The sequence below is a fragment of the Littorina saxatilis genome, linkage group LG12 (assembly GCF_037325665.1).
Source record: "Littorina saxatilis isolate snail1 linkage group LG12, US_GU_Lsax_2.0, whole genome shotgun sequence".
Taxonomy (NCBI): domain Eukaryota; kingdom Metazoa; phylum Mollusca; class Gastropoda; order Littorinimorpha; family Littorinidae; genus Littorina; species Littorina saxatilis.
In genome coordinates this window covers 45,908,428-45,919,333 of record NC_090256.1, presented here as the reverse complement: position 1 = coordinate 45,919,333, position 10,906 = coordinate 45,908,428, and the positions used below count along the sequence as shown (strand labels likewise).

At 45.1% G+C, this 10,906-nt stretch overlaps 1 pseudogene; it reads left to right on the top strand.

Annotated features, from left to right (window-relative positions):
- The first annotated feature begins 1,879 nt into the window (after window positions 1-1,879).
- On the top strand, window positions 1,880-4,890 carry LOC138983322 (uncharacterized; annotated as a pseudogene).
- The last annotated feature ends 6,016 nt before the right edge of the window (window positions 4,891-10,906 follow it).

The following is a 10,906-nucleotide window of genomic DNA, read 5'->3' as shown; positions in this document are numbered from 1 at the left end:
TAACTCACTTTCCTTCTGGTAAATGCTAATAGTATGCAGATGAAAACGAAATAAATGACACAGTCAACACTACCCTGGACTCGCAGGCCAGGGTTTGTGGAAGACGCGGAGGCTGAGGAAAGAAATAGTGCCAACATGCAATCCATGATTCTGGAATATGTCATTGTATAACGATGACTGAAGACTATACATGAATCGCACGCGTGACTAGGCCAGTTTCTGGATATATACTGCACATGACAAGACATGATAAAAGGCCGGATACAGTGATCGCATGTGATGAGCACATTTGGGCAGATCTCAGTCTAGTCGCAATTTTGCGACAAAACAGTCAACGACAAGCTTAAGAGCACTTGCAAAAGCCTCCAAAGTAACATGTTTGCGACAAGCACTTCTAACGCTTTGCTTCATCGTGAAACATGAATGTTGATACTGACAATACAGATGCATACAAAAACAAGGAATATATACAGACATCCACTAAACTAACCACGGTTTCAAAACTTGTAACAAAGATGAAGACATGAAGCATTGGCGGTTACCGATTGTGAAGTTAGCCGTTGGCTCTAAGTATCGACAACACACACGACGAGGTAAAGAAGGCTCTGGTCTGCAAATGAACTCAGCATGACTGAATGTTGACCACACACACACACACACACATTCACAAACACACATGCGCACACACACACACACATTCACACAAACGCACGCATTCACACACACCCGCACACACACACACACACTCTCTCTCTCAGTCTCTCTCTCTCTCTCTCTCTCTCTCTCTCTCTCTCTCTCTCTCTCTCTATCTATCTCTCTCTCTCTCTCTCTCTTCTCTCTCTCTCTTCTCTCTCTCTTCTCTCTCTCTCTCTCTCTCTCACTCTCTCTCTCTCCCTCTCTCTCTCTTCTCTCTCTCTCTCTCTCACTCTCCCCCCCCCCTCCTCCTCCTCCTCCTCGCTTCCTCATATCTACCCCTAACGGCCCGACAAGCTCTTTGACGGTTGGCCCTCGTATCAACTTAGATAAAGATAGATAGACCCTATCTACGTGTACCACCAAAACAGCGTCAACCAACTTCAGCGAACCTGTTTACAGTAGAGGTCGAACGACTTTGCCCTGGTTCTAGCTACTATTTTCGGCTCGCAACTCCGCGAAGAATTGCTGTTCAGTGTTAGCGCAGGCAACTCCGCGAAGCATGCACCGGCGAGGAGCGCTATCGAGCCAGTCGTCGCCGTTGCGGCATGCGTTGTTGGCGCAGGCAACTCTGCGAAGCAAAGCTCTCAGTGTATAAAGCCCGATACGGCCCACAGTTCGCTATTCAAACCGCTTTCTGAGTCTCTGTTGAGTCTTCAGCACGTCCCGACGCTAAAACGCTTTTTGAGGCTGATTTTGACGCAACGAAACCCTGCCAAAGCCGCTTCATTAATCATCCAGCCGAAACATTCTCTTGATTTTTACTACGTCCTCTTCATTTACAGTATCTGCACTCCTAACACAGGTACCACTGTATATATGTTTACCCCTTTCTTCTCATTTCAGTCCGCCAAGCTTTTATCTCGCCCATGTTTACTTGATACAGCGTGCAGTTCATACCTAATCAAAACAATGGATATAAAACAACCATAGAAGATAACGAAGGATAAAATACCCAAGAAAGAAAGACATGGGAAAGAAACACACAAGCCAAAGACTAAACTGAAAACACCGACGCTAAATTCCAGCTGTTAAAAGTATTATCCTCTCCGCTTTTCTGTTACTTATTTTTGTACCTGTCCTTCGTTTGTTAAAACATGTTTTCCCCCGCAATATTCGAACGTTCTTCTTAGTAGTAGTTCCTTTTATTTACTGTACATTGTCACAACTCATCGTTTAATAATTTCCAAGCTATATCTTGCTCTTGGTATGTATCCAAACGAATAACACAGTCATGTTTCATTAACAGGGGAAACAATCCAGAGATGCCGTCCGCCATGCTGCCCAACGGCCCCCTGCAAGTTGTCTTCTCCTTCGACACGACGGGTTCCATGAGCAGCGCCCTCACGGAGGTCAGAGGTCGTCTGTCCGACATGTTGCAGCGACTGCAGACCGACCTACCCGCCGTCACTACCTCTGTTGTTGCCCATGGTGACTACGTACTACGACAAGGGCAAGACCTACGTGACCAAGCACCTGGATTTCACGGACGACCTGCCAAGGCTGGTGGACTTCGTCAACAAGGTCGAGGACACCCACGGCGGGGACGAGCCCGAGGCCTACGAGGTGATGCTCAGGCTGGTCCGCAAGAACCTATCCTGGGTTTCGGGATCACAGAGGGTTCTGGTTGTCATTGGCGACGCCTTCCCTCACCTTGCCTCCGATCCGCAGAACAAGGACAAGATTGACTGGGAGGCGGAGGTTCGTCTGCTGCAGAAAATGGTGAGTCCATTTTCACAATTCTTCTTAAATAGTACTGACTTAGTAGTAACTTTTGCTTGCACTGACACAAGCATGTCTTTCAATCTTATGTTTAGAGAAAATCATGACAACAGCTCCTAGATTATAAGGCAAATTTTCTGCTGTTATCACTCTAAATTTTTATTTACAAATGCAGTAAGTTTCTTTTTACCGTTTTTCAAAGACATGTCTCATTCCACAACGGCTCTAAAAACAATTTGTGAACTATTTTTTACTTTACAATTTTATTTTCAAACATTATGCCTTGTTTTTGTGCAGGGTGTTAGAATTTACGGGGTGCAGGTCAAAACCAGTGATAAATCCACCAACTTCTTCCGAACGATGACAACAATGACCGATGGTCAGCACCTCAAACTGTCAGAGTTCGGGACGCTGTGTGACGTCATCATGGCCATCTGTTGCCGCGAGAAAGGTGCAGAGTTTCTACAGGTGAGTGTCTGTTGGGATCCTGAAACTCTGCAGTTTGAGCATGTCTCTAGTAAATCAGCTTGCAGAGAAACTGCTTATCATGTCCGAATGTACATAGATTTGTCTTTTATTTTCCCGAACATTTTTTAATATGCACGTACGTACCGTTATCAATAATCAGATGGCTACAAAGCGCATAACTGATTTTGTTTAACCATTTAAATCACTGGACTTCCATCAAGTGCTCAGTCTAAACTGTTTTACGACGGTTCCGTAGCATTTTGGTCACAGGCACTTAACACGAGATGAGCGGGGACTGATGGTTGGATGTCACGTGGTTAGGGTGGCGGAAACTCCACTCTACTCTACTCCCAAACAGACACTAGTTCTGGGGACAGAAAAACCAAGTTAGCATAGCATTGAGATCCACGTCATCCAACCCACAGACCCCACCCACCTCGTGTCAAGTGCCTGTGTTTTTGGTGTCTCGGGAACTTTATCTTCAATTCCTTATCCTTTGTTACTAAAGCTCCCTTTCTTAATGTGCAGAATTACGAGGCGGAGGTGCGTGCCCGCGAGGGACGGATGGTTCTGCACAAGGACCTGGAGGGTGTGTTCGGCGTCCTCAGACGTGCTGGCTCCTCCGCTTCAACCTCCTCTTCTACCACTACTGCCAGGCCAACCAAGGTCAAGCTGACCAAGGCTGCGGCACTGGTCAAGGCGGCCTCCGTCAGCAAGACGGGCAAGAAGACCACGGCCGTGAGAGCCGCCAAGAAACTGGTCGCCCGTGCCGCCAGGACCACCACCGTCAAACCCGGCAGCAAGCGGATCACCGGCCAAGCCCAGGACCATCATCCGTAAGCTGAACCGTGAGAAGGTGCCCGACACCAACTTCCGCTTCAACCGCTTGTGCTGGTCGCCGTGGAAACTGGCGGTGGTTCCGGCGGAAGCGGAAGTGAGTAGCGGACAATGGCGGCGCTTCTTGCGTGGAGTTGCACGCGCTCGGGGCGGGCCGGTGCTTGGGGGCGTGGTCACAGGCAAGAGGAGTCAGGCCAGCGTGCTGTGTGAGGCTGCTGTACAGACCGGTCCCGGGGCGCGTCGTCACGTGGTGTGGTGCCGCGTGCTGCGCGCCTCCTCAGCCAATCGCCTCTCGCTCTCTCGTCTGCTGGCCTCGCCCTCTGTGCGCGCGCAGCTGGAGCGTGTCATGCGCAGTGGCTGCCGACTGTGGGTCAGAACGGCCAAGGTCAGCCGACGACAGGACAAGGATGAGGTCAAGCAGGATGTCAAGGGCGTGTATGACTACGCGTGGTGCTATGGCAACGGTTGCCATACGGAGACGTGTGGGTTCCCAATGGCGTTCCTTCACACAGGGTGCAGATTGCTGGAGCACTAGCGTAAAACTGGCAGAACTAAACTAATGGTTAAGCGGTGTGGACAATGTTATACACACCCGTTGGAGTGAAGGTTTGGAGAAGCACTCAGCAAAACGGGTTGTGGCTATTGCAACGGAATCGGGCAACGTCCAACATTTTTCTCAATCCATTTTGTGAATTTTTCAGGAATTGCAAGGAAAACAATTACTTATTCCTACGTCTATCGGAACATGTCTTGCCACTCAACAGTTTGCTCCAACGAGCAATATAATGCCAAACACAAATTACGCCGTCATCACAGGAGAAGTGATCTCAGTACATGCATAATACCTACTTAAATTGTAAACTGTATTTTATGTGTGTGCAAGCGTGTTTGTAAGTGCCTAAAGGGATATGTGAATGTCAGCCTGTGTGCATGCTTGTGTTCATGTGAGCGTGCGGTGTGTGTGTGTGTGTTCGTGTGTATGTTGGGAGGGGGTGTATGTGTTATTTGAGTTAAAGTGACTATTGTCGTCATACTGCCAATAATGTAAATAGAATGTTCACTCCGTTTTCAGTCCAATTTTTCATGTAAATAAACAATTAAGTGTTGAATTTATCGAAGTGTGATGAATATTTTCAGAGAGAGAGAGAGAGAGAGAGAGAGAGAGAGAGAGAGAGAGAGAGAGAGAGAGAGAGAGAGACAGAGAGACAGAGAGACAGAGAGAGACAGAGAGAGACAGAGAGAGAGAGAGACAGACAGACAGACAGACAGACAGAGACAGAGAATATACGAATACGAATACGAATACGAAAGTTTATTCAGTTTTAGGCCAGAGCCCCTTCTGAAGGGTATGCGCCCATATACAACATAATCATAGTAGAATATTGTGTTGTTTCATAAATGACCCAAACAGTAATACATGTGTACATAAATCATGTCACAGTGATTAATCTTTTCATTCCCTGATAAATATATTGTGCTAATTTGGATATTTGACTGACATTTCCAGTAGACATAAGCAAAGTATATCGGTACATACATGGATGATTACAGAGACAGAGAGAAACTGAGAGAGACAGAGAAGAGAGCGGAGAGAGGAAGAGATATAAAAATAGCCAGACAGACAGACAGACAGACAGACACACACACACACACACACACACACACACACACACACACACACACACACACACACACAGGGAGAGGGAGAGAGAGGGAAGGGCTTTGTTACCACAAAAACACAGACAGACACGGACAACTAGTCTTACTCGGGCACAGACAAACTTTAAAGGCAGAACTATGAATAAACAAACACACACACACACACACACACACACACACACCCACGCATGCGCGCGCACACATACACGCGCACAAACACACACACACACGCACACACACATACACACACACACTCACACAAACTCACACAACACACACACACACACACAACACACACACACACACACACAAAGCGCCTACAAAATGTGCTAAGCAAGGCTACACATTAATCCCACAAACTTACTTGGACCCTGGATGCTGACCATGCAAATGAAAAAGTAAGGAAGAGTACAGTCGTCCAGGCGCCAGTTGAGAAATCTGTGTGTCCCGTTGCCCGAAACTACTACATTACCGCACAGGTATTGTCCGCTGAAAGTAAGGTGAAAACATGCAACAGGTGAAAATTCGGTGTGTCCCGTTGTCCCCCAAAACACAGATTGCCACTAAGCCCGCTGAAAGTAGTGTAAAAACATACAACAGGTGAGAAATGTGTGTGTCCCGTTGCCCTAAACTACCACATTTCCACAGAGGTATTGTTCGCTGAAAGTAGGGTGAAACCTTACAACAGGTGCGAATTCTGTGTGTCCCGTTGCCCTAAAATACCAGATAGCCGCACAGTTATTACAAGCTGAAAGTAAGTTTAAAGTAGGGTGAAACCATGTAACAGGTGCGAAATATGTGTGTCTAGATGCCCGAAACTACCATAATGCCGCATAGGTACTGTTCGCTGAAAGTTGGATGAAACATTACAACAGGTGAGAAATGCGTGTGTCCCGTTGCCCAGAACTACCACATTGCTGCACAGGTATCAGCCGCTGAAAGTAAGTTGAAAGTAGGGTGAAACATACAACAGGTGAGAAATCTGTGACCCGTTGCTGCCCGAAACTACCACATTACTGCACATAAATTGCCCGCTGAAAGTAGGGTGAAACATTACAACAGGTGAGAAATGTGTGTCCCGTAGCGGCCCACAACTACCACATTACCGCACATAAATTGCCCGCTGAAAGTAGGGTGAAACATTACAACAGGTGAGAAATGTGTGTCCCGTAGCGGCCCACAACTACCACATTACCGCACATAAATTGCCCGCTGAAAGTAGGGTGAAACATTACAACAGGTGAGAAATATGTGTCCCGTAGCGGCCCGAAACTACCACATTTCCACAGAGGTACTGTTCGCTGAAAGTAGGGTGAAACATTACAACAGGTGAGAAATGCGTGCGTCCCGTTGCCCAAAACTACCACATTGCCGCACATGTATTACCCGCTGAAAGTAAGTTGAAAGTAGGGTGAAAACTTACAACAGGTGAAAAATGCGTGTGTCCCGTTGCCAGAAACTACCACATTTCCACAGAGGTACTGTTCACTGAAAGTAGGGTGAAACCTTAATGCAATAGGTGAGAATTGCGAGAGTACCGTTGCCCGAAGCTACCACATTTCCGCACGGGTACTGAAAGTAGGGTGAAACCATACACAAAGTTTTTTCTACATGCATGAAAATGGAAGACCGTGTATACTGAAGCAGTACTGCACATAATTTTGGTAATTCAATCTTTTAGAATGCATTGAAAACAACCGTAAGTTGGACGTCCTATGGCTGATTCTTTTCTGGGAGAGGGTAGGATGTACTTTTGTAATTCCTTTTTTTGCTTAAAATGTGTATCGGTACGCACGATTGTTTTAGATTTTTTTAGCATGTTGAAAGCCCCTTTTATTTTATCTTCGTTTCAGTTCTACTAGCAAAAGTATCACACATAGTACAAACATAACATGTAGTGAACTATGCCACACTGGGCTCAAAACTGGTTACAGAAAGAGTGTTCTTGAAAAAGTGAAACACCTCAATGTAGAGTGTTAAACTGCATGTGGGCGCACACAGTCAGAATAGCGGATGATGATAAAATCGTTTATTTAACGTCACATTGGCGACATTTGTCTTAGATTAAAAACACACACAGGCGCGCACACAAACTTTCCCTTTATGTACAGTGGTTCACCACCCTCCCACCCCCCGCACACTCTCGCTCATCTAATTAAAAGTGGTAATAAGAGATACTTGGATATAAAAGGGTAGCGGAGCTATACTTCAAACCCACCTGGAGGATACGGTCTGAAAACGGGTGGTGTCCACTTTGGGCAAGCCTGTAAGCCACCCGGGGTTACTCTGGCTGTAGCGGTACCCCACCCAGAAGGGACTGGCAGCGCTGTAACACAATATGAATTATTTCTAATATATTGTGACAAATGGATTTGTACATAGTCTAGTCTAAATTAATGTTTAACAGATGTGTACAGATTAGCTTACCATACTTTAAATTCGCATGGCCTGAGTGCGTGACTGTAGTATCACCTGATGGAATGTGATCTGATTTTTGCAAACTATATTTTCATTGGTTGCCTGGTTTTAGGATTGACCAATGAGAGAGGAGATTGCTAAAAGGGAGGTAGCCATGTTGGTTGTATTAAACAGAACATTGCTGACAGTCACGGGAGACAGACGTGTTTTCTTGTGTCTCCACGTTTTTCAGAATGTTGCTCAAGTGATTGTTATACGACTCATGTTTTGGATGAATCATGTGTGATTCAATGCTGTGAATATACAGGTATTTATTGAATTGTATTTTGCTCAGTAATCTTGACTTGTGAAATGACTGTGAGAGTAATGTTGTGAATTGGGTTGGAGATGTGTGAGCTGTTGTCAGCCATTTTGCAAAGGAATGTTTGTATGTTTGTTTGTAATGGAGTAATTTGTAAATGAGCTGATATAATACTGTAACAGCATAGGCTAGTTGACGGATGAATGAATATTATTGAGTAAGAGTGGAATTATTATTTTGTGCAGAAGTTTGACTAGAAACTGAGTGGTTGAGACTTATGGTAGCATAAACTTTTTACACAGCACCCCGGTGGTAGCAAGGATGCACTCTGCTGAGGGAAATGAGGGACGAAGATGAGCATCCCCTCCTTGTCGTCACGACGTAGAAGATCGTCAGATTGTGGGCGCAAGGTTGTAACGCAGCGCAGGAATTCTTGGACCCGGTGGAACCCCACCCCATATCACCATGATCATATTTTGTCATTGGCGTGATATGGATGCAGCAAATGAACCCGCTGAACTGTGAGTAACCACTGTATTGTGAGTAACCACTGGAGAGTACGTAACATGAGAAGTGTGCGTAACAGGAGATTTATGATTAACAAGAGACTTGTGATTAACAGAAGAATTGTGAGAAACAAGTGACGACGTCAGCGAGGAACGGATATTCCTCCACGTGCTACCCAAGCTATTATTGTTATTATTACAGTGAATGCAAGAGATTGTTGATTGTATGAGAGATATCATATTTGTATTTTGTTGTGATGTTTTGAATATAGGTACGAGGGCAAAGGGCAGTAATGTGTTAAAGTCTTTGTGCCTAGTTTGAGTGCTGTGTGTGTGTGAGATTTGGTAAACAGAGTAGAACATGCATTTTCTGATAGAGTAATTATTACACACAGACACTTTCACGAAAAACCCTCCGTAACATATATTGACATAATATAATTAAAATAATGATTACAGATGATGATAATGTTGTTTATGCCCTCACGGTGAAACCATTCAATCAATCAATCAATGAAGCTTATATCGCGCATATTCCGTGGGTACAGTTCTAGGCGCTCTGCAGTGATGCCGTGTGAGATGAAATTTTATACGGCCAGTAGATTGCAGCCATTTCGGCGCATATTTACCTTTCACGGCCTATTATTCCAAGTCACACGGGTATAGGTAGACAATTATTAACTGTGCCTAAGCAATTTTGCCAGGAAAGACCCTTTTGTCAATCGTGGGATCTTTAACGTGCACACCCAATGTAGTGTACACGGGGGGAGGGTTCGGACACCGAAGAGAGTCTGCACACAAAGTTGACTCTGAAATAAATTTCCGCCGAACCTGGGATCGAACTCACGCTGACAGCGGCCAACTGAATACAAATCCAGCGCGCTACCAACTGAGCTATAGGGACATGTTCCCGAGTGTTACCCCGACCTTAGATGAGACACACAGATGTATTCGTGTTTAGGTGTAATCAGCCTCCAGCCCTTATGGCAGAATGACCGAGGTCTTTTACGTGCCGCTGTTGTGACACGGGGTTGGGAAATGGATGAGTAACGGTCATATCGAGAAAATGGATGTCGACATGAGCCGGCAACATTTTAAAATTCTTGTGTGTCGTTGTTATTTTTGGAGTGATAAACAAAAAGGGTCCAGGCCTGACCGCTATAACATTTAGCGGGTCTCCTTGATTGGTCACATGGTTACATGGTGCACTGAAATGGTAATAACAGCAGTTATCACACGTGGTCAACTATCTTGTCTCCAATAGAAGTGCGAGCCATATATTTCAGCTGTTTTATACGTTTCTTGGATATAAAGAGATGTGCAAATCAGAGAGTAGGCAACTAGGATTTTAGAATGGGTTCACATGTATAAAACAGTTAATAAATACATTTATTGCGTTTTTACGGGTCACATGACGAAACTGTAACTAACCATTGGTCAAACATGCACCCTATATCAATTGTTATTACCAATTCAATGCCCCATATGGCTTTTTGACCAATCAGGACGGATTCTAGGTGACCTGTTAAATGTTATAACGTTCAGGCAGGGACCCTTTTTGTTTATCAAGCTAAAAATTGACAAAACAAAGTAAAAATTTAAATCAACAATATCAGCGTGATTTATTCCAAAGTAGTTGCCTCGCTCTAACCAGCTCAATAAGATCTCCATCCTCATATCACGTCTTGGAAAAAGTGAACCTTCCCACTTTCCTCTTCACGCGTGATACGTGAGGCGTGAGGCGTGAAGCGTGAGGCGTGAGGCGTGAAGCGTGAAGCGTGAGGCGTGATACGTGAGGCGTGATACGTGAAGCATGAAGTCGTATGGCGCGTCACGACAAAAATAACGTTGGTTCATTTTTCTATCACGTGAGGCGTGAGGCGTGAAAGTCTTATTTACTTTATTTGGTGTTTAACGTCGTTTTCAACCACGAAGGTTATATCGCGACGGGGGAAGGGGGGAGATGGGATAGAGCCACTTGTCAATTGTTTCTTGTTCACAAAAGCACTAATCAAAAATTTGCTCCAGGGGCTTGCAACGTAGTACAATATATTACCTTACTGGGAGAATGCAAGTTTCCAGTACAAAGGACTTAACATTTCTTACATACTGCTTGACTAAAATCTTTACAAAAATTGACTATATTCTACACAAAAAACAGCTAACAAGGGTAAAAGGAGAAACAGAATCCGTTAGTCGCCTCTTACGACATGCTGGGGAGCATCGGGTAAATTCTTTCTCGTCCCAACCAATATGGGACTCCCCCTAACCCGCGGGGGGTCGTGAAAGTCTATGGCCACGG